Source organism: Etheostoma cragini, chromosome 12, assembly GCF_013103735.1.
Source record: "Etheostoma cragini isolate CJK2018 chromosome 12, CSU_Ecrag_1.0, whole genome shotgun sequence".
In the NCBI taxonomy this organism is placed as follows: domain Eukaryota; kingdom Metazoa; phylum Chordata; class Actinopteri; order Perciformes; family Percidae; genus Etheostoma; species Etheostoma cragini.
The window spans coordinates 7,718,376-7,723,729 of NC_048418.1; the positions used below are offsets into that span (position 1 = coordinate 7,718,376).

The following is a 5,354-nucleotide window of genomic DNA, read 5'->3' on the forward strand; positions in this document are numbered from 1 at the left end:
GAGAGAGAGATAACACACAGCAGGTGGAAACCAGAAGAGGAAGAGAGAGAGATAACACACAGCAAGTGGAAACCAGAAAAGTCCTCATGGAGTTCAATAGCATATTTTGTCCTGCAGGTATTTTCTTTATCCTGAGTGATCAGATTTGTATGGATAAGAACTTGTAAATACGGCAGCTATACATAGTGTTATCATGTAACATACACTGAGGTTCAAACTCAAGACTAAGAAGATGCTGGCTAATTTTATTAAACTAATTTCAATTACTGAAAGAATTCCCCAGACTTACAAAATTCCTCATGATGAGAATCATACGGAACCAATTATAAGACACTGTAGAACATTACTGTAGTCTTTGCATTCAAATTTATTTTTATAGACAAATATATTATAATTAAGTCTTTAGCGGTCAGGTGTGTTATAAATTTGCAGTTTGTAAAAAAGAAATAATAATTAAATATTAAGTCAGTCGTAGCTTGGATAGCAAGGTTTATATTCACTGTGTCAGCCTATTTTGAATTACACCCACACTGTATAAAATAGGTTTCACCAGGCATGTTTACTTGCAGAGGGGGAAGCAGGTTAATTTATCTGACATATAATGCATAACATATAACTCGAGTTCTTTAGACAGAGGGATTTCACTTTTATACTCTACTTTGTTCATTCTCTATTTTGACAGTAATAGGAAAAGTATAGGTGTTTGTATTATTAATGATTGCACTGCTCTGACCACTGGAAGCAGCAATAAAAACTTGGTGTTTCCACGTCTTAAAATAAATACACCTTGCTCTTCATTACTTGAATAAATTAGTTAGAATTATATAATTAGGCAACTCACATTTCTCAGAATTGCAGTTGATGGTCTAATTTTTGGAGTAAGTGTGAATTTGACAGTTGAAGTGTGAGTTTGTTAGATGACTTAAAAAAAAAAAAAACAAGCACATGGATTGATATGTTTTATTTGAACTTAAAATCTATGAATTCGTCCGGTAACTCTACACAACACGTAACTCAAAACAAGTCAGGACAAATATTGCAAAATCTATATGGCTTAAATCCAGGCAAGCAAGTCAATACACCATACAGTGCAGAGGCTCTGTTCACACACTTGGTAAGAAAATGTATCTTTAATCTGATTATGGAAGGCAATGTATGTGGTCTTACATTTAACACATTCTGTACCTCAGTTGTAGCAAATAATATCAAATTAAAGTGACGCCTCTCATTCTGTCATGACTTCGTGCTGGCATGAATTAGGGGAGTGTCACTCCCCGATGTAAGTCGAGTGAGAATTTGAGTCACGCATGCTCAGATTTAAACGGTTTATGGCATAACATGTCATTCTGAAATTTGTGAAATCCATGAAATAATAAACTTTTCTCATTACAAACAATAACAGAAGATGTTGCCTGGATGTAGGGGAGAATAACTATAATAATGACTATATAGAACTAGAAAATAATAATATTCAGTATTAACAACAAGAGGACATGGTGATGCAGCACTGACATTTGCAGCACTGACATTTCTCCATCAGCATGCATTATCCTCCTCAATGGCTTGTACGTAAAAGGAAATAATTTCAGCTAGTTTTCCAGATTTAGGTTGGAGGTACACACGTGTGAATTAAGCGTGTAAAAGGCTCAACCATTGTATCCAATGAGATGAAAAAAATAAATAAAAAAATATCCAATATCGGGACAGCATCTGCGCTGGGTCCAACTGCAGCTGTGACAGATCCGTTTAGAGAAAAGCATTGCCTGCACCGAATTACCGTGAGTCTAAAAAGCCCCAGCAAACATAGTGCAGTGCAATGACAGAGGACCACTACAACTACCTTTTCTTTACGTATTATATGGGGAATTTCTTCTTCTTCATCATCATCATCATCTTCTTCTTCATCATCATCATATTTTAATCAAATCTTTCATTTTGCATTTGATCTTATTTGAAACAGTAAAGTCAGTATTAAGCACAAATGTCATCATGTAGCCATCTTAAGTTGTCTCGCGACATTCTTTCAAAAAAGGAGAGTTTGCTCGTGAGGCAAACTTCAACCGGCGCAAGTGAGACCAGCAACCTGGCCTGCTGGGTAACATGACATTAGACAACTCTGACCAGTAGCTTTACCACAAATTTGCATCTTTTTTGCTATTTTTGCGATTTTAATTGCAAAGCTAACAGTTCAAAACGGAAATTGTTATCTAAGCTCTGTTTGCTGTGTGCTACAAACGGCTTCCCAGCGAGTGCGCCTACCTGTCAATCAAAGCTCCTGTCACTTGCTGTCACCTCGTGTTCCGGTGTGTTTTGGCACTCCAACAAACCGGCTACAAGTCCACAAGTCTTGACATCTCTCACGTTTTAAAGGACCTCGGCCATAGCGTGAAGGAGACTAGATAAAGTTTGCACCAATTTGTGGTGAAGGGTTTCACTTGCGCTGCACCAGCCGGAACCGAAAAAACAGTCGGGCTTTGAGCTCTGCGGCTGCTGGAGTCAGTTCTATGCTGTCTTTGTACAACACAAAGATCGCCTGTGTATCTAAAGAGGGATCACTCCAGCAAGGAAAATGACTGGACCATGTTTGTGCACTTGTTTCTTCCTGCTTAGTTAGTTAGTTAGTTAGTTAGTTAATTAGTTAGTTAGTTAGTTGATTCCTTAGTGTTAACGCAGTTCTGTTAAAATTAACTTTTTTAAAAATAAATTTAAATTTTGTTTTGTTTTTCCAATGGAAACAGTGGGACATATGTAGTGTACCAAATTAAAATGTATTGCAAGATGTGAATATGCAAAATTTTCGATTTTATTTTTCTTATAGCCAACATTTATTTTCACAATCAAGGTTAAAACTGGGCAAGTTTCATTGTGTCTATTAACTCATTTATTAGCCTGTAACTCAACTTTAGTTCGAAGTAAAGCTAATGCAGCTTTGTGGAAGACTGTCCTATCTCTACTTGCCACACAAGTAGATTTCTTTGGATTTTTTCACTCACCGCTCAGCATGGGGCTTTGTTTGTTATTAGTATATTATAATGTCTTATTGACTGGTGTCTGTATGTACATGTTTCCCATTGTTCTATTTTTATTTCCTGGTTGTGTGTTTCTTATCATTTCATATGATCTAGGACTGGGGTCTACATTTCCTCCACGACTCTTTGTGATGATGTTTGTTGCAGCAGGCATCAGTAGCGAAGTGAGCGCTCTTTCTTTCTCTCACATCTCTGGTACACATTCAGACTGTCAGCCCACTCTTAAAGGAACAAGCCACCGTTTTGCCAATTTTGCTCCAGTTTGTGGTCGTTGCTACTTCAACAAAACAAGTTTAGTGCTTTAGTTTGTAATATTGATTCAAACACATGTTTTCAAATAAGGTTTGCTGTTTTACCCACACACAGTAAGAACTTAAGTTTAAAGTAGTGTTAGTATTAATGGTAAGCTCATCAGTTAGTTCTAAAAAAGTGATGGTATTCTCTGGTAAAAAAAAAAAAGTCCCCTCACAAACATCTTTTTAGTTTCGACAGTAAAACGTTTTGACTCTAAAGTCCGATTCCTATTTAAATGCAAACATTCACGCCACGAATAACCGTACCTAAGCGACAGCCTGAATAAAAACATTTGGTTTACTCTGTCTCCATCATTTGGTCAAGCTTTGTTACAACAACCATTTTTTTCTTGGGTCTTCACAATGGATGGGGATCACTGAGAAAAAACAAGAAGGAATATTAAAGATCCCCTTCAGGTGTGTTTTAAAATGCATGGAAATACTCTGCTTTGAACAAAAATGTTAAGCTGATACGCGAAGTCGTTATGACTGCTCTATCTTTTTCATTGAACAATCCAGATATCAAAATATTCTTCATTTCCAACACAATCAGATGTTTCTTAATCCACTGAAAAGTCCATTCTCGGTGTACAGTACTTGCACAGGAGGCTTTGTGTTTCCTCATATACACTGTACTGTCATAGCCACCTATATCTTGGATGTATAATTTACATGTGTAAGATAGGCCTACTGAGTTTGAACCCTGGATGTCCCGGGCCTCCCTGTGTCTGCATGGGGTTCCCCTCCCTCTACCAAGCTGATGTGTGGTGACCGTAAGCTGCCAGGTGGATGCCACACATTGGTGGTGGTAGAGAGTAGCCCCCCTCCTCACACTTAGTTGTACATTGTTGTCAAATGTTCATGTTTACCTTGTTCAGCTTTGTTGTCCTTGTTTTTTATAGCCGGATGTCTATTTCTGTGGATGTACTTTGAGAGCAACAAAAAGCCGGTCTCAAATTCCCTGTATGTGTTCATACTTACTTGGCCATTAAAACTGATTCTGATTCAGATCACACTTGAGTAAGTTGCATATTGGACCACAACTGGTTTCCAAACTATTTGTGATGTCACATAATCATTTTGTATATATATTGTATATCTTAAAAATCTGATTTAAGATAAAATAAACTTCTCCCCTTCTGAACTGAATGTGAAAACATTCTTCTAGAGCAGTGATCATCAGAATCAATGCAGGAGGGGGCACCAAATTATTTTTAAGTTGTCTTAACATGAATCCAACATATCATTAGCAAATATAAATCAGCCAATTTGTGAAAAAAAACATTTATGATAGGCTTGCTGGCCTATAGCTAATGTAGTCATCCGCAGATACAGTTCATCTTGAGAATTCACTGTGCCACAGGGACAGTATGTTTAACATTAAATCCACTGATTAAATCATGTCAACAATTACTAAGCTATTTCAATTGCTTAGAATTCTATGCACTAAAATGGCACGTATAAAAGCTTTAGGCTACCCTACACGTTATTGTACGCCCAGTTTAATAGGCTTAACTTATACAAATATACTGTATGTGGTAGGGGGGTCCCGGCTCTGTCTTCTTTCATTAAGTAGTCCTCGGCTTAAAAAACATTGAAGACCCCTGTTCTAGAGTCAAATCGTGAAGTTTAAACATTGAGGTATAAATAGCAATAAGAAAGACCTATGGGGTGGGTTTGAATTGAAATTATGTAAACTTCTAGCTGCTTATATAAATCAAAACCTTATGCAGCAATAAGGCTCCAATGTAATGCAGAGGTTTGCCTATAAATTGAATGGAAGTAATGGATTTCAGAGTTGTTTTTGCATTGACATTCTCTATTCAATGCAAATAACAGTTCTAAAAGTAGAACTCCATTAACTTCACTGTGGACGTGGCTCTTGCTAAGAGACTTCACACAGCTAAATTCAGAAATCAATACCAAAATGAACATTTAAATTTAATATAACAAAGACCTGACAGTGACACATTTAAGTATTATATGTTTAAAAGTGATAGATGATATTGATTAAAAATCATACAACAGATGC

At 36.7% G+C, this 5,354-nt stretch overlaps 1 protein-coding gene across 1 annotated transcript in view; it reads right to left on the reverse strand.

Moving 5' to 3' along the window:
* The window catches only part of tnk2b (tyrosine kinase, non-receptor, 2b), a 52,454-nt gene extending 49,927 nt beyond the window's left edge, over nucleotides 1-2,527 (reverse strand). Inside the window, exon 1 of the mRNA XM_034887949.1 lies at nucleotides 2,260-2,527. The gene's annotated coding sequence lies outside the window, so the exon portion shown is untranslated. The remainder of the gene's footprint in view (nucleotides 1-2,259) is intronic.
* Between the last annotated feature and the right edge of the window lie 2,827 nt (nucleotides 2,528-5,354).